The sequence below is a fragment of the Varroa jacobsoni genome, unplaced genomic scaffold (assembly GCF_002532875.2).
Source record: "Varroa jacobsoni isolate VJ856 unplaced genomic scaffold, vjacob_1.0 scaffold_234, whole genome shotgun sequence".
NCBI lineage: Eukaryota > Metazoa > Arthropoda > Arachnida > Mesostigmata > Varroidae > Varroa > Varroa jacobsoni.
The window spans coordinates 340819-359309 of NW_019213136.1; the positions used below are offsets into that span (position 1 = coordinate 340819).

The 18491-nt window shown below is 44.0% G+C and overlaps 1 non-coding gene across 1 annotated transcript; it reads left to right on the top strand.

The window, feature by feature from the left end:
• The first annotated feature begins 248 nt into the window (after positions 1–248).
• Positions 249–320, top strand: TRNAQ-CUG (transfer RNA glutamine (anticodon CUG)). Its single transcript has one exon. It is a non-coding gene; the product is annotated as a tRNA-Gln (tRNA).
• Positions 321–18491: the final 18171 nt, after the last annotated feature.

The window sequence follows — 18491 nt, forward strand, 5'->3', positions numbered from 1 at the left end:
TCCAAAAGCACAGCACCGCATGATCCGCTGTCCTTTGTTGCTGCATCTCCCTAACTGCCTCAGATAAAATGACAGAGAGAACGGCGAACCACGTGGTGGTTGCTTGATTGTCGGTAGATTGAATCTGGGTCAAGCTAGAAGGACCAATGATTCCTTCGTGGGGTGGGTCATGCCGATGTGGTGCAGAGGCAAGCGTTTGTGGCTGTCACCTACAAGGCGCGAGTTCGATTCTCGGTTGCAGACCATTTGGTTCCATGGTGTAATGGTTAGCACTCTGGACTCTGAATCCAGCGATCCGAGTTCAAATCTCGGTGGAACCTACTTTTTTTCGATAAAGAATTTCTTACTTATCACTTACAATGATTTATAGCAAAATATATTTATTTGTTTTTAAATGTTATTTGGCGTCAGACCTGACTAATGGTTTCGCACAATCACTTATGTTTTTTTTAATAACTATATAATATAAAATAAGATCAACAATTCGTTCGAAACCTTTATTGATCAGTCACAAACGTTGTTGTTTATACGGGTTTCTCGTCTCTATTTGTACTAACGATTAAGACTACAATTGTAACTTTAGCATTAATTGGCCTCAATATGAAACTTTGATAATCTCAACTAATATGATTAGTGCTACTATTATATATAGAGGAACTTCACATTTTATCACACAAAATATAATATATTACCTAGTTGAAACAAAGAAAACGTCCGGTATAGCTGTAATACTAACTAGACGTATTTCTTACATACAGCATATATAGAAATTAATGATAAATTTCGCACACAGACCAGCAAAACTAGTTAAAAATACAAAACTATTTTTTAAAAATTTTGTAAAAAAATTCGACAATTGCTCTAAATATTACAGTTTTCACAGTCGTAGAATTAATATGCTGTACTAGCAGTAACACGTAGACGATCTGTTTATTCGTCTATACACATGTACGTCTAAGCTATAAAGACTCTTATTACTAATCGTTCATTTGTCCTTTTCAGTTCTAACATAAATCGGTCTACCTGTCAGCCGCACTGGCAAAACTTGTTATCTTTTTGTCGCTGTTCGCTCGCATGTTCCTACACATCCAGGAATACAAACGCGCGCACACGTAGAAAATTTAAACAAACTAAATTCCGACCCCTAGAACTATCATAGCATTACCCCTGCGCTCCCTGTCCCGCTGATTTAGCTGCCCAAAAAGCTAGCGGTATATGCCGTCGCTTACTGCATATCGATCCGATTTATAAATTAGAATTTTTAGATTTTTTCTAGAATTCTGTGCCTCAAGTTGGCGGAACTGCTGTTTATTTGTGTTCGGTCGGTTACTGTTGCTGTCTGAGGCCAGCCAAACTTTACCGATCGACATTAGTAGCGTTTGACTGGACAGACGACGGTGGCCCAGCACCAGTAAAACGGGCGGGTATTGAGCTAGCTAGAACTTCTTTCATCTCTGCCTCCCCTTACTGCTCGTTAGTTTGTTTGGCATTTCCGCTGCCCAGAATGGCATCCAAGGCTTTTCTGTTTTCTCTATGTTCTGTGCGGGCCGTGATCGGCTCATTCAGGTTTGATGGCGCAAACGATTGCACACTGCTACCGATACGTACGATTCCACGTACGAGTTGGCCATACAGTTTGCTACACATAGCGCTGTTGTCGCCTTGGGAACAATAAATGACATAGCTATACATTAACTAGAATTTCGAGCTTGAATAATTTCGAAACAAATGTATCTCAATTTGATAATACTGATATGGCCGATCAGAACGTTCAGGTAATCAAGTAAATGAATAAGCTACGAACGTATTGGTACGTTCAAGTTTCCCTTATTCGACGCCATATGCATTTGTAGAATTTTTACTACGTTCCTAGGTATCAAAAACGTTCCTAGGCAATACATCCACTTTTATAAACTGGGGCCGCAGCTATAGCTGCTAAGTGAATTTTTCTATAGCACCGATTTTCGTTTGCAGCAAGCGTCACAGACGCAGAACTATCTGGCTCATTTTCTCTACTGTTTCTTTATTTTTCTGGGGCTGACCAAGCGAAGCCGTTGGGTTGTCGGTGGAAACCTCGCTACTTCACGGCCGAGGCTAACCAAGAAGACTTCCAGTGAGCTGATTGCTGAAATATCTGAAGCTGCGACGACGATGATGACGAGCAGTCGAGACGAGCGCCGATGCCACGCTGGCGGACGTTGACAATAGGCGATCCCTTACGTTAGCGGAATCGTTGCAAAAGGAGAACGCCACTTTCTTCTTCCGCGCGACGCCACTTTGACGCTGTGGTGAACGCTTTTACTTTCTGATCTTGCGGTATTTGTGGAAGAGTAACGATATTAACATAATTAAAAAAACATACATACATGCGTATACACACGCTCATATATGTAAAGCGGAAAAAATGTTTATTCTTCCTTAAAACTTCGGTGAACTTTATGTGACATAATATACCGAGAAGATATTTTTTGTTACCACCTTTGGAAGTTCTGGCCATCGCTATCTCTTTATTTTCATAGTGAAATTTTAAAAATAGCCGGACTTGCGATTTCAATCGTGAACAAATGTATTATTACTATTCATAGCGTGGCGTAATGCTTCGATACCAGACGTTGAATAAGTCGTGCAGGCGTTTTGTAATATGAAATACATCACGAGGGCCATTTTCCTTGGAGCCAAATATATTTGTCAAACAGTAACAACTAAATGAAGCTGACGTAGAGCAAGTGTAGACCGTTTTTTTTTTTAATTTGCTGACTGCGATATTTTATGCGACCCAAAAACAAATACTAGACAATTCCATTCAGGATACCAGGGTTCAGAGCTTTCGCTGTGGCCTATAATAGTATAAACCTGAACGTATCAGGGATGGCCAGATGAAAATGTTCTAGCCTGCTACACCCGCTCACTATAATACGAATATGGAACACGCACAAAAGTTTAGACAAATATGTTTCTGAATTTTTTTCTGTCTCAGTCGAGAATCGTGGGTAATTTCGCGTCATTGAATGTATAGCACGGTATCCTAAGCGTCATTCCGTACTAGGAACAGACAAAAGCTCACAAACGATATCACACGCTATGAATAAGATCACAACAAGATGTATCAAGATGCCCTGCCTATAATTTGTGGCAAAAATAAAAATGGTTTATCTATTAGCTGTGATCTACGGTGTGACAACAAGCACAATCTGGCCGTTATGTACTATTTTTCGAAGCATTTATTAGATCGCACTGCAGCTAACTGTCTTTGGTACTTTTCGTATCATAGACCACAACAGCAACACAAGTCGAGCAGAAGTGAAAAGGCAAGACGCTCCGCGATTCAGCTCTCAATCATATATACGACTCTGACCCTGATCTACGGAAAGGGAAGCCGTGTCGTTTGTCATGTAGCAGGCTTATGATGCGGATGCTTACTGACTCATCATAGTCATGTACGCGGGTTAATTTGAATGTATACGTTTGCGGAACGGAATAGAGCTAACAGTTGAGTTCGCTTTGTCGGTGCAGACGCAGCGTACTCCCCTGTAGCGCGCTCCCTACTTCCAAAGCTTATTTTGGCGTTGACGCCATGCTGATCAAACGGCCAAGGGGCGACTCTCTCTACTGACAAACTCTGTTCGGCCATTTACGCCTGCGAACGCAGGGATCGCGCTTATCAGGCACGCCGTATTTACTGTTGCCGTTGCCGTCCGTCAGCTGCTTGCCTTGGGTAGAGCTATGCGCCTTTAGTCGATGAACAAACACTGCTGCCCAATTACGATGATTCACTTCTTTTCGAATACGTGCGTTTGTATATAGTTTTTATGAAACAATTCTAGAGACCAAGAAGTTTCGAATGCGCGGGTTCGTTTAAATATTTTTAGTCACACAAATGCTTCAATAGTGTCGCTTACTCTGCTCAATGCACTGCATGTCGCCTTACTAACATCTAAGCCATATATGTAGGAGTTGAGAACAATGCCACGGCCTCACGTGATAACACCGACTCTAGCAATCGTAGGTGGTCCTCGCCAGGTAGGCCTCAGAGGAAACCTACAAGATAAACAGAAGCTCATCTTTCGTTAGATTATTATAGGTGGATGCAATTTGTTTTATTCATTTTTTTTTTCCACACGTATGCACGCGTGTCATACGCGCGGAAGTGCGAGTACCGATACAATCTCTCGCGATCATGGGTTTGGCCAAGGTTGCGGTCATCTACCCGTTAAGGAATCGTTATAAGAGTGAGTCTATAGCATGTACGCGTGTAACACAATCGATAAGCAGACTCTGCTGCTACTGCATCTGCGCTGATCCCGAAAAAGCCATTGAACGGAGAAGGAAACTTATGCTAGTGAAGCTGTCCGGGCACCGCCTCGACAACCGCCCTTCTGTATTAACCTTCTGTGAGCACGAGTAAACGGCGGCGGCAAAGTTTGCCAGCAAGTGATTTGGAGTTGGACCAACTTCTGTGTAGCGGACCGGCTACGTATGTGAGAAAATGGTGCTCGCGGTGATAGTTGCGGTGCTTCGAACGGCAGGGAGCGCCTGTTTGTCTGGCCATATTGCTCTGCCGTTTGAACGAAGCGACTTTTTGTCGCTTAGCATTCTCCTATTGCTTGGTGTTTTCCCACAGCCACTCGTAAATACTCCGAAAACGGACGATAAAACCAGTAAGCCGGTCTGTGTTTCTATGACGCTTTCGCTGGTATCGGTGGTTCCGTTGTGGCAACTGTCCCAAAAATACCCCTGATAGGCGGCCGATTTTCGCTGGGCGTCGTTCATGTTTTTCGAATATATATATATATATATTACAATAATTGAAAAAATCCATGAAAACATGCACGCGTGTACGCACGTGCATATTTGGTTATTTCGGCTAAATCTATTCGTAGGGCTATTCGAACTGGTCTGTTCAGCAGTCGTGATCCGCTCCGTATCAGCCCGCTAGAACACGTTCACTCGGAGAAAGTATTGTACCTTTTTTTATAGTAGGCGTGTGTAACAATAAAGCAGATCTAGTACTTAGCATATGTATGAAAGGATGTTGTTATTAAGTAGATAATGATTGATCATAATGATTCGTCGATGTGTATTTTTCAAACAAAAGGGATCGATGCAAAGTAAAGCAATCATAGCAGGGTTTGTACATACAATACTGCAACGAAAACTGCCCACAGAGCCCTCCTGAACGTTCGGAGATATGCGTATTTAAGTTTCGCAGAAAGAAAAGGTCATGATCGTCTTTGGTATCCGTGTATTACGAAACGTGCTTGTTGCTTGCCAGTTAGAAACTGCGATTCTCCTCTATCGTTGTTGTCGTGGTTGGCTGTTATATTGTCGTTCGGCAACTGGCTGGGAATATACGCGCAGCATTCCTAGGATCCTATCCTGAAAAATGCTGGGTCTTCGAAGAAGCGCGTCGCTCGATAACCGCCCCGATTATGGTCCAACTATTTGTCCGTTGAAAGTGATCAAGTTCCGCATGGCTCCGGCCTCTACAGCTAGCTATCTGGCCTTGACTACTCACAGTACTTACCTGTTCACCCAGATACTGAGGCTTAACCTAACTATTCGCTAGACCATCAGCAAGCCGGTTGTTTTGCGCTTTGATTGGTATTTCCTTTCTTTCACTAGACTAGCCATGACATCTACGCAGTCGACAGACCTTCCAGTAGACGCCTGTTTAGCTATTAGCTGACTCTCTGGTTGGCAGACGTTCACGCATGCACAGATACGATACATGGTGTCGCAGATAGATGCCACGCAAACGGTAGCGGGCCGAAGTACGCTTGTCAATGACGAGCACTCTGCCCATCCCTTAACTTTTGCTTGACTGCCTAAACCTTTTCAAGTGGGCCGGTATTAGTTGCCATTAGCTCTTCGTCAATGTACCTGAAGAACAGCAATTTCAACAGGGTCAGGTAACCAACTGATCGGTAAGCGGCAAATGATGGTAGTGCCAAATCCAGTCGCTATCGGACGCCGGTATCTAAAAACCGAGAAGTGAACCGCTAGAGCAAGTTGCTGGCGTACCAAAGCAACGACGACGACGGCAGCAGCAGCAGCAGCAGCAGCATTGACTGATGCTGCTGTAACAGCCTACCATTTTCTATCTGACTTCTTCTGCGAATCGAAGACGCGAAGTCTCAGTTACAGCGACGATGCTCGCAATGACGCGACCTGCGTGTTCGTGAACGTCTACTCGAAAGTTATTTTTTTTCTGCCAATATCGATGCGTCTATGATGATATTCACCGGTGCTAGTCGTCGTCATGCAGCCGCCATTGCTGCCGCTGCTTTTGGTGATGATGCTCACTAGTCGCTGGCGTTGCGTTCGCGTTCGATGCGTCCAAACGCTCGGTATCGACGGGAGAAATAGACGCTGTAAACTAACTGGTTTTTGCTCAATGCCCCTTTCTGTTCATGTATCAAGTGATTGAGATCAGAAAAGGCCGTGCATGCATTGTGCGAAGCTACCCGGCTCTCTCCGGTTTCTCGCTCTTGTTTTCAGACCGAATCGGACTGCGGCTTCTGCATAGGTCCATCTATAATACCATACCTGCTATATGGTGCCGCCCTTCCTACTTCAGCCTGTAGCCTGATCGAAAAGGCTCACCATTTACTCGCTCGGAGTAGTCCGGACGGAGGAAGCTTAAGGCAGACGCAGAAATAGAAGAACAAAAAGAAAGTTGAGGGGGTACGCACCTGTGGGGCAAAGACGATGACGCTCTGAAGGGGAATAATCAACAACGGATAGAAAGCACTAGTCAGTCGTCCACTGGTCGGTGCACATGAAAAACGCGACGCGCTCGTACGCAAGTACTTCAGTTACGGAGAGCCAAAATGATGCATAGAGAGTCGCGAACCCTGATGTGGCGCAAGCAATCTCACAATCAAGCAAGCAACCTCTCAGAGACGAAAACAACAAATGAAATCATCACGCGGTTTCGACGAATTGGTGGAGAATGGTGCCAGGCTCCATCGTAACGAACGTCCATAACGTAAGGCATAACAACCTACTCAGCGTCTACCTGAGCTCAACTTTCATAAAAACTTCCAAACGTATGTAGGAAGAATAAATAACGTTAGCTGTATAAATAATGATAAGTTTACCTGTACCTACTTTTTTACATGCTGTTCTGGGCACTGTTCAAACTAGAAATGTTCCTATGAATTATAACTAGTGGTATCTCCGTCGACGCAGGTATGTTTTGCCTAGATATGGTCTGCTCATATAAGTACGTATAAATGTATGCATAGAAGACCCATGGGCCTTTCATATCGATGTAGGACGTGCTGATGGTTAACACGATGCTTACACTGATTGCTAATGATGCTTCCGATGGCAATGGTTCCAGTCATGATTACAAAACGGTTTGCCCTAATCTGTGCGGCGATCTTTGCCCGCTCAACTGTAACGTAAAGCTTCTGCTAAGAAATGAAGACACTGGAACTTAGATCGCCTCGCTGTATTGACCAAACAAACAAAGCATAGGGTCACCAGCGGGGAAGTTACTGCAATGTACACTATGGTTAAGCTGTCGTCATAGCGACACTGCCTCTCGGTTCCGTCGGCCAATTTAGTGTTTTGTGCTCTGAAGAAGGTAAGCAGGTTAATTAGCCAAAATAGAAACAGCAAAAATGCAGGAGGTACTTGACCGTATGCCTCTGTCCTGGATTGCCTGTTTGTGGCTAGCTTATCTGGCCCGCGCAACAGATATAGGCAGACAATAGCTATTATTGCTATCGATGCTATGTATGGCCCTTGACTGACTTGCTCATCACTCTATCGAGAGCAAGCCGTGGAAAGGATCTGGCCTGCTTGACAACCTAGGAATGGCGACCGTTCACCAGATATACTACTGTAGCTGTGCCAGTGGAAGCTAAGCCAAACATTGTACTGTTAACGCATTGTCGTCATCCAAGGAACGTTCGTGTTTCTCACTCGATTTGACTTAGCCTGCATTGGTGACAGATAGCCATGACGTTTAGTCGACGTAGACGTGGTGAAGGGAATTCACGCACGTAGTAACCGATCTGAGATCTGTATAATAAGGTCAGAATAAGTAAGAAATATTGATGGTTATATTGGCTACTGCTCGTGAGCTAAGACACCTACTCATTCTTTGCAAAACGATTCTACATGAGGGTCTATCAATAAGACACTAATGTTCGTAAAGAAGAAACAGCTGCTTTCGTGATTCATGTCTAACAAATATTTTTTTTACTGATTACACCGAATCATTGTCGATCTCCTACCTCAATGCGATGGTTGATACGAGGCCTGCAACTTGAACGATTGCGACTAGTGGTGACGTTAGCTGGAAAATTTCTAAAGCCTTTTTTAGATGGTTTTGCACCAGTTTTAACATTTGGCTTGAGGACAGTCTAGATAAATAAATTGCTTGGTCTACTATGGAACCAGGGTCATAAGCATGGTTGATGCGTACGCCTTTGACGAGGCGTTCTAACTTCTCGAGGGGAGTTTTCTAGAGGAGTACGGTGCATTTATCAAGGCGCGTCGCGGAGATGGACCGCGGATGATGAGCGAGCGAACGAACTGACAGATCAACAACAACAAAATCCTGCATGGGTCGAATTTTTACAGTCTTTACTAATGCTCGTAATATTAACCACCAGCTAAATTAGTATCTGTGATAACAGTGATAGCTGTAACCATCGTGGTATTGGTAGAGGACTGCGGTGTGACAAAGGCATCAGCAGTAGCGGGTGGTCATCATAAACTTCATTCGAAGAGAACAACACGCAAGCCAACGTAAAATTGTGAACCAATGCATCGTACCACAGCAAGTCAGCATAATGGTGTAACAGCAGCACAGTGAAGTGGGTGACAGTGAAGTCCGTAACGTCTACGAATGCACGATCGACGTCTCTCGTATTGGTGGGCCGTGTCAGTCAACATGGAAGGCAAAGGCCAGAGGAGATAAACCGGGCGGGCGGTTTCTTGTGTTCTAATAGAACGCGCGCTCGATCTTACTCTTTCTTTATCCTTCTAGCTCGCATTGATTTGTTTTCGCTACTTGTCAGACTGTCTTGTGTGTCTTCTGGATCTTTTCCCAAATGATGAGCATCATCATCAACAGCAATAGCCATCTTGGTCATCATTGTCGGTATTCGTTCGCAGATCCGTCTGTATCCTTCTATTCTCGGTCGGTCGGCGTTCGGCTCGTTGTCACCGACATGTGCGCTGACGCTTCTGCTGCGTGGACAGTGAGGATTACTTCAAACGCTACGACAGCTACAACGGCTACATATGCCGCTGCTGTTGTTGCTTTAGTGTAGTAAAGATCGGCGTCAAGCTAGCCACGACGATTGGTCAGCCAAGCTAGCAGCCCATCCCACTCGCGTCACTAGTCTGACTCCTCACCGAAAGCAATTTCAGCGGCGGCGATAGCGTCGGTGACGATTGGCATCTGGCGTCAGCCTAGAAGCCAGACGGCGACAAGATAGCTACAGTAAATATCGTACACAGGAATATGGTAACAGCAGATCAAGTAGACTAACTGCGGCAGCCGATGCCATCAAAATGGTGGTCGCGTCGGCAGAAGTTCGTGAGGAAGGAGTTCAACAGGGGAATCAACAAGCGACGTCCGTGTATCAACAACTTCGGTGGGGGAACCTGGCTGTGGCCCGTAACAGCAGTTACAGATTGTCGCCGTAGAAAAGCCGATGCCAGTTCCTGCGGCTGTCTGCCACCGGTTGCCCCATCAGATGGGGCGATCAACTTATGTAATGCCAACTTACATACATACCAATTCGCATCCGCTACCTAGCAAGCACTTCAAGCAGCGAACCTTAGAGGACAATTCGATGATAACGATGTTGATCATTTTTGCAGATCTGGACATTAGCGACGACAATGACGACGATGCGCTGTTGCGCATGGAGCTGTAAAGGTAATTTTTCCTGCTTTCCTTCCGTAAAACTGCGTTTCTGGGAAGGGTTGACTACTACATCCAGAGACAAGACCGAGCAATACAAGAAAAGGAAGAAAACATTTCATGCCAGTGATGCCTGGAATATCAGCCGACGCACGAATGAACAGAAACGGTTACGGCTGCAGGAGCTGCACAAGATAGCCCGCTTGCGCCAGTCGTCAAATACGAAGGCGGCAGCGGCGTGTCAATGTGCGCGTGCAGAAAGAAGTCGAAAGTGATGACAATCATAACGAAAAAAATTATCAAACATTTTTTAACGCTGGCCAGCATCGAGAATGACAATAGAAAAAGAAATATTCAATGTTTACATAGACATTTTGCCAGCCGCAGACGACCTTGACAAAGAGGCTGAAGGAGCGATGACAGGAGTTGGCGAGAAACTGGAGGTGCCGTCGGGGTTATTTGTCGTAACAGTGACTAATAATAAATTGAATGATAATAACAATAATAGTTGTCAACAAATTAATTTGAGAGATAGTTATACTAACGTAAATGTTCACGTGTGTATATATATATCCTCTGGTGTCTATTTTTGTTAGACGAAGACTTCTGCAATGTAATTTAAGGTCGCTGGTGATAGGGATGAAGAACGTAACGAACATTTTCTCAGCAATATGCCTCGGCAACAACCCGTAATGCGAAACGAAGCAGAAGACTGAGCCATTAGCATAATAGTAGCAAAAAAGCTTTTCTATTTTCAATTTAAGTATCTTAATAGAAAAATCGACGCATATAATATTGTTGATCCCGTAGCGTTGTTTTGTTCCCATTTTTTTGTTTTAAAAAGTACGCCAAATCAAATAGAAAACGACTGCCTAAATGTTCCTCTACTTTCAAGGCTAGATTCAAGCTAATCCTGTATCAGCAAATACCCAGGTACCTCAATATTTGGTCTTTCTTAACTTTAAACCTATTTAGGTTGCGGTTTATTCCTAACGACTTCACACAGTAACGCACTCAGTGTTATGTAGGACAAAACCATACTCCCACTCAATCCCTAACTTACCTGAACCAACTATTAACATAGTTGTCTGACGGCACACAGGAACTGAAAGTCGAGGGAGCTCGCCAACTCTACAATTCCGCTGACATAATCGAAACTTTTAGAGTAAGTTGGAAAAACAAAAATTACCCTTGCTATTATTATCATCTTCTTATTCGTGTCTTTTTCATTATGACAGACAATTAATTGTATCAGGTACAAGTGCGAAGCCTTTACTTTTAAATAACAACAAGCACAATATTGATGGTGTAAATCACGTTTTCGGTTATTAGAGCAGGACACGGTTAGTCTCATTGCGTTCTAGTTCCTTTGGTAGTAACCCTCTATTTAATGAAATTTAAACAGAGATAGATAAGGCCTCGTTCTTTTTCTCTTTCATAGATAATCTGAATATGTGCACATATTGTCCACCTGTACGCTTGTTGCAATTAGTACATGTTTGAGTCTATCCAACGAGAGATGACTGAGTAGCACGGTAACGTTATTTAGGATATGTGAATCGATCCTGAAACGCTATTCATGATATAAATGCAGAACCACTGTGAAGTACAGGCGAGTTAAACGCTATTTGTATAAAAACCCAACCCTGGGTCTGTACACATCTATAGTACTATTCATTAGCTCGATGTTCACTTTCTTATCAGTATGTTATTCTGTCTGAGATACGCGCTGTTATAGAAAGAAAGTTATGTACTCCATGCACACAGAACAGGTAAGATCAATCGTCCGAACTGGGTTCTATTGAACTATAAAAATTAAGGACTTCACGCCGTGGTGTCCGAGTTGAGGCCACGCCGTCGACAATCAAGCGTATTTCGTTAGGCTTATTGCAAATTTAAATCATGCTATGGTCCTATTCAACGAACGATAATCAAGAAAATTGTCCTTTTTCGTATCAACATAAAATTCCGCACGCGATACAGCTCGCCATAATAGCTCAACTATATCCTCGACTTATATTAGTCACAAAGGTGAATTGACGGTAATCTTACCGTTAACGAATGATTTTCCAATACGCCTTATGTCACGCACTTTACGGTCTATATGGATTCGTGTGCATTTCTGAAAAGTCAAGATAATACGTAATACATTAATACTTTGCTTCCGTTTCCTTAGATATACATTCTTAGATACGTGTATGGTGTATTGCAAATTTTTTGAAACAGTTTCACTGAAGAGTCGACTGCTTGCCCCGTCGCCATCGGTCCCCATGTGCCTTCCTCTCTCTCAACACAAGCGTGACCGCAGCTATGACCGGGTGTGTATCCCTGCTCCCGGTTTGTATGCCTACTTCGACTATATGTTGGTGTTGTTTTTACTGTGTCTGAGTAATAATAATTCAGACATTTCTTTTGAAGGCTGAGGGCTTTTCTGGCCTGCTCCGGCCAGCCGGATTCCAGAACAGAGCCGTGTGATCAATGCGTGTAAGTACATGTATTGGCGTCTAAGTGTGTGCTTGTGTGTCCGTCTGATTGTGAGCGCTTTCCGTCGTGTCTGACTCACGCAGTCGACGGTCAGCCGAATCTCTATGGCTTCGCTCCATACGGACCGACTCCAGGCATTTTGACCGAGCGCTATTCGGCGACAGGGTGGCCTGTAGTGGCTGCTGTTGCCACGGGCATGCTTAATCCCCTTAGCGCAGCACTCGTGAACGGGTGAACGGACAGCGAAAGAAAACAGGCAGGCACGCAGGCAGGCAGGCAGGCAGGCAGGCAGGCAACGTCAAAATGGCGACAGTTGCCCGCGCGCCAGTGGCCACGGCGATACAGGCCGCCGGGCGAGACTGCTTCACTGAGAACTATCGCTATTTCTGCGGCCACTGTCGTTGTTGAATCGGAGAAAACCACGACAGCAACAGCATGCCAACCGCCCTTGGTAAGGCCAGGCGCAAGCCGGAACGTAAGCAGACATCGGAACTGAGGGCGAAAAATAGAACGAAAAGGCTGGATGACTGGCCTTTTCTATCGTCGTTAGAAGCGTAAGTTTTCTGGAAGCCACTAGCCTCTTTTCCTTCGTCTCTCGTTATATATATTACGTGTACATACGTATATTTCTGAATGACTATCGGGCAGCTTAAAGCCAGGAGCTACCTCGGAATGTTTCGACGCACTAGAGCAGCTAGATTGCGAGGACCACTACTTACTTTTTGGGAATCCTAAAGCTTCAGAAATTTTTGTAGTGATACGATAATGCAATAACTTACATATAACGAGAAAGAATAGATACTATAGACCAAAGCCAATTGAATGTGATATTATTATAGATATGATAGATGAGATGATACTAATGGCTATGAATAATCTCGAAAAGGACGTAAGTAGTACATAGAAAATGAATGTGATTTGATAGTTGACTGCTGACACGACGAAGTGTAGTAATTGGTCGTTTATTTTACAAACTATTCGTAGGCAAATTTCTAGTTCTTGTCTTCTTCACTTCACGTCAATGATGATTCTAGTTGACAACATCTGTGAGACGTGTTGATCAGCTCGCCTTGATGTACACCTTTTACGTTCTATAGTGGCGTCAAGCGTTGCTCTAGACGACTGCCCCCCACCGTGACGAACCTAGATCATCTAGGGCGCCTTCAAGTAGACAAGTTACCACGAAAAAAAGATCATCACAGCAAGGCACATTGTATCTATGTTAGCTACCGCTAGCAGTGTAAAGAAACCTAGCAGCACTATGACACAAACCGCAGCGTCTCGTAGGGGTCTACGTGCCCGTTCAGTATTACGGTGAAGCAGAGCAGGCAATTTCAGAACCGACTAACCACTCGGAGTACTAGACTCTGATTTAGCTACCACTGAACTTTGTCTTTCGTTCTTAAACTTTTGTTGTCTTTGAAATCTATTAGTGTTATAGAGTTGGGACCAGACGAGAAGCAGCGGGCCAGCACACGCTTGTATTAATAGATGAAAAATATTTATTTTGCTTATGGTCAATGAACAAGTGACTGTATACATTATAAAGACTTCTACTCCCACTACTTAGTTATGGATTTGCTCTATTTTTCTGATGTCCATTTTCGTCCGTTTTAAAGGTATGAATTGGCGGAAGACTAGCCCTTGTACAAGCGTTTCCAACATGAGACATTCGGCACGAATTATACGTTAACTCTATTTACAGTCTTGCCGCCCTAGAGTCATACCTAGTACACCGTAAAGCTAACAAGGCAAAACAATGCTGAGTACAACAGCGTAACAGCCCTACGGTTTGCCAATAAAACCGCACGCGTGTCAAACACTGAAAATGAATCCGCTATCTTCTGTGCTCATCGAACGACTGGAGGGTAACCAACTCTCGAACTCCCTTTCATTTACCGTTTGATTGAGCCCGGTAGCTAGCATGAATGAAAGAGATTACCGATTAGATCTAGCCAAACGATATCGAACAACGCGTGCTGTGTACAAGATGCACATCAACAACAACAACAACAACTAGGGCTCTCCCTTCTTTCTTCAACGTAAATTCGCTGTTATATATGTGTGGAAGTGTGTCGCTCTCGAAGAAGATCAAACGCCTCACTTACCGGGAGAGATAAATGATTGTTAAATGGAAAATTCATAATCATGCTATATTCTAATAGAATCATAAGAGGCACAAGATAACAAAAAAACGGCGCCTCGACGTTCATCTCAGAAATGGCGCACGGTGGGGGCGCGGAACGGGGTACAGGGGTGGAAGGTAGTGAATGAAAGCTATTCAAAACATGCCAGATTACCAATTTCGACCTCAACTAATTCAGCGCTGTTCCTACGAACGACGCGTGTCCTGCCTTCGCGTAGACGTCGCAATCGGTTCGGCAATAAAAGGCGTTCCAGTTAATGCAGCTGCGACTACCAACACACTGAAACCGTAAAAGTGATGTCACTTAAATAAAATATCTATATCCCTATACGACCGTCGCAGGACGCTCTTAAGGCTCGTTGGCCAGTCAGGGTACAAACTTGTTGCAATAGAGGCGCCCGCACACAGCTGCCCCTTATTCAAGGTTGCTTCTTTGAAATTTGAGAGATATTTACAATCACTTTAATGGTGATAATAACGTAGCTACCATTACTGGTAATGGCCGCGACGGTAATAATGGTCATTTCAAATAACAACACGACGGCGGAAATGCTACCGCTTAGCGACTGCGAAGATAATATTGGGAATAGATTGGCTGCGACCTCGCTGGCCTTCGGCCGCACGTAAATCGAGCTGACCGATAAAACTGACTTATCCTAACAGTAACTCGGGATCAAAGTCGGCATGTCGGGGAAAGAGTCAACACGCTTCATGTTGACATGCCGATTCTGTTTCCTAGACGTTATAGATTAAGCCGGCCATAGGCTGACGTTTAATAGACGTAAGTATGTCGAATTGGCCTTCGGCCGATGTCAGACACAAATGCATGTATGGAAAACAGACGCCATTGTAAAGTAGACAAGCAAACACTACCAGCTGTAATAAACATATTTTTACAAATAAGGAGAGCAAGGACTAGATTAAATGATATCACTACAAACTAGCAAGGACAATCACGTACGCGCGTGCGTCAACAGATGTTACAATTAAGGTACTGCATTTTGTAATAATATTATATATTCTCGACAGCAGGCTTCCTTAAAGGCCATATGTGCATGCGTACCTTATATCGGGGTGCTATTGAATATTTGTGGTATCCTCCCACACCCGACAAAATGCATGATATACGGCGTACACATGTGCATATCGTCAAACGTACACGACGCTTGAAAATCATCGTCGTCGTTTTCTTCTGCGCGAGGAAGCTGCCCTCAGCGTTTCGCCTGCCGCTTTTAGCCGTCACTGCTGTGATCACTACTACCACGCCCGCCCCGATACTCTGCCCACAGGAAGTAATATAAAGATGTTATATCTATTTGTATTGATTTGTGGCTGACTCTCCGCTACTACTGCTGCCGAGTTGTAGGACATTTTTGAATCGGGAATAACACAGAGCACACTGTTACATGCGATAAAGTTCTACATGCTCAGCGACTATGCTTATACTGTGCAGTTTATCGATGCATGTGCTTCACCTGCAGCTCGTCAATTGCGAAGGGCTACAAGCTACCTTAGGCTGTAATCGTTGATGAGCACCATGAAGTTCGATTGATAAGTTTCTGTCTATCGCGTCGCTTATTCGATACTGCAATCCAGCATTAGGACAGCATAGGCAGAAGTACAGGACAGACAATAATTTGAACACAGAGCTTCGCGGCTCCTAAAATACATACAGTATTTTACGTTAGCTACGCAACAGAGGCAACTGTTTTATGGCTGGAGATGTAAGATAGAAACAAAAAGCAAAATGTCGATTCGACAAGAGGCATTTAGTAAATCTGCGACGAAAATGGGACGTTTAACGCGGCGACAAAAAATACACCTTCCTCTTTAATACACAGATGCTACAGGTTGTCCTACTGTAAAGTAGGACAAATCATACCGTAGGTGCAACCAAATAAGCAACTAAAGTTTCCTCATCTATTGTTTGTATTATCATATGTAAAAGGTATCTACGCCTAATATGATACTCCTATATGTATAGAAAGATGATTTTGCCCTTTTTTGAACTACTCTAGCTACTATGAAATGCTGCAGGTTTGCCAAACGCAAAAACCAAAGCGATTACTACATGGGATGATAGATACCGATTACCTTATCAAATGAACAGAGTTCTCTTAGATGTATTTAGATATTTATACGACCTAGCTAGTAAATAAAGGAACGGTGCTTCTTGATTGTTCGTCTCTTACATATGTTGTTGTAAGAATACAAATTATTGTATAGCAGTTTAAGCAGATAGTAACACGCAAGCAGCCAGACAAGGGTCTCTTTTTCCATCGCTTCTTGACCATTTTCGTCCTGCTCCATTTGGCCCCGATATATATACATATATGTATATGTATATATATATATATATGTGTGTGTGTAGCACACACTTTTCGTGAGCTATATGTTTTGTCGGCTTGGCCATCGTGTTCTCATCGATGGCGCAAGGTCTTTGGGGAAAAATAGCCCTCACGTCCTCACCCAGTGATTCCCTTTCTTCCGTGAATATTAGTTGCTTGAGCATGCTTAATCTATTCGCTTCTTCATCTTTTTTCGCCATTCAATTCGATCGTCACGAGTTGGGCAGTGGCTGGTCGCAGGCCCAAACAGACATCGCTGACGTCAATCCAACGGCTGTCTTTATAGAATACATATATATATATATATATATATATATGTATATTCTATAAGCATGATATATATATACATACATGTTGCTTGATTACAAATGGTGCAGCGATACTCCAGAAACTTCCGACGATTGATTTTTTCAGACAGCATTTACGTACAAGCACGCAGATACAGAGATATACTAAGATAGGCATGTAAGCAAGCATATCAAGTCAGTCATTGAGGATTCCTAGCCCCTGCACTCTGTCGAACTCTCGCTCACTTTAATGGTGCGTTTTACGATGTGGCCCAGCGATTAGGCGAATTCATGGACGAATCGAGCGTCTATGCGAACAAACGAAATCTGCGGAGAAGCGAACCAAATAGTACAACACATTTCAATATCAGAGGGGGAAAACATGGGAGAAACTGCTTCTGGAACAGTCATTCTCAATCGTATAGAGACGTAGAGTGTGTTGTTTTGTAGGTAGACCAACGTCTACGCATTTCTGACAGTCGCGGCACAAAAACTCGTCTTCGGATGTCTCTTTTCGTATTCCCTCTTGGCCCATTATTCAGGTTTCCTGTTCGATGTGACGACCATTGGCCTATAACGCGGGGACATCTTATTAAGCACCTTTTTTCACGTAACTCCCGGGAGATAATAGCGTACTTCGGCAGCCACAGCAACAACAGTGGTATCAGAACTAGAGGTGAGCGGTTGCGGCACACCGCTACGCGACAGACGTGTCGAAAAAATGACCAAACACGACCTAATCGACCAAAACTGCGAGCGAAGGTTGTCGCTGGCCAACTACTTACAATAGGATTATAACTGCTGGTCTCGACTCCTCTACGTTGGACTACGCCAGTGGCAAAAGGACTACAGCTCCGCAAAAAGGTTGTTGTTTCTGCTGCTACTGTGCTGATATCGTTCATGCAGCACATAAGCACATACGCAGACAGCCAGACATGGCTTTTTCTCTCCATCGTTTCTTGGCCATGTTGGTCCTGGGTCACATGGTCCCCGTATTGATTGTCTACTTCGTTGATTCATTGCCTTATCGAAACAGCGACCGGGTGTCGTGCGGCACACGCAGCTTCTTCTAGATGGCGAAATGATTTCCTTTAGCTTTTTTTCCCATCCGATGATGATGACGACGATGACGATCTTCATGATGACGACAATGAGCTACCCTGGCATTGTGTCTGTGGCGTTACTGGCGGAGTTGCTGCTGTCACTCAAGTTCTGCCCCACTGCATCTCTGCTTCGGAGGCAGAACTCTGTCCCATCTCTGCGTTTGGACTGCTATAAGGAACGCAATAGTAGCGGCGGCCGGCGTCAAATGCCGTTGCCAGCATATAGGTACTGCT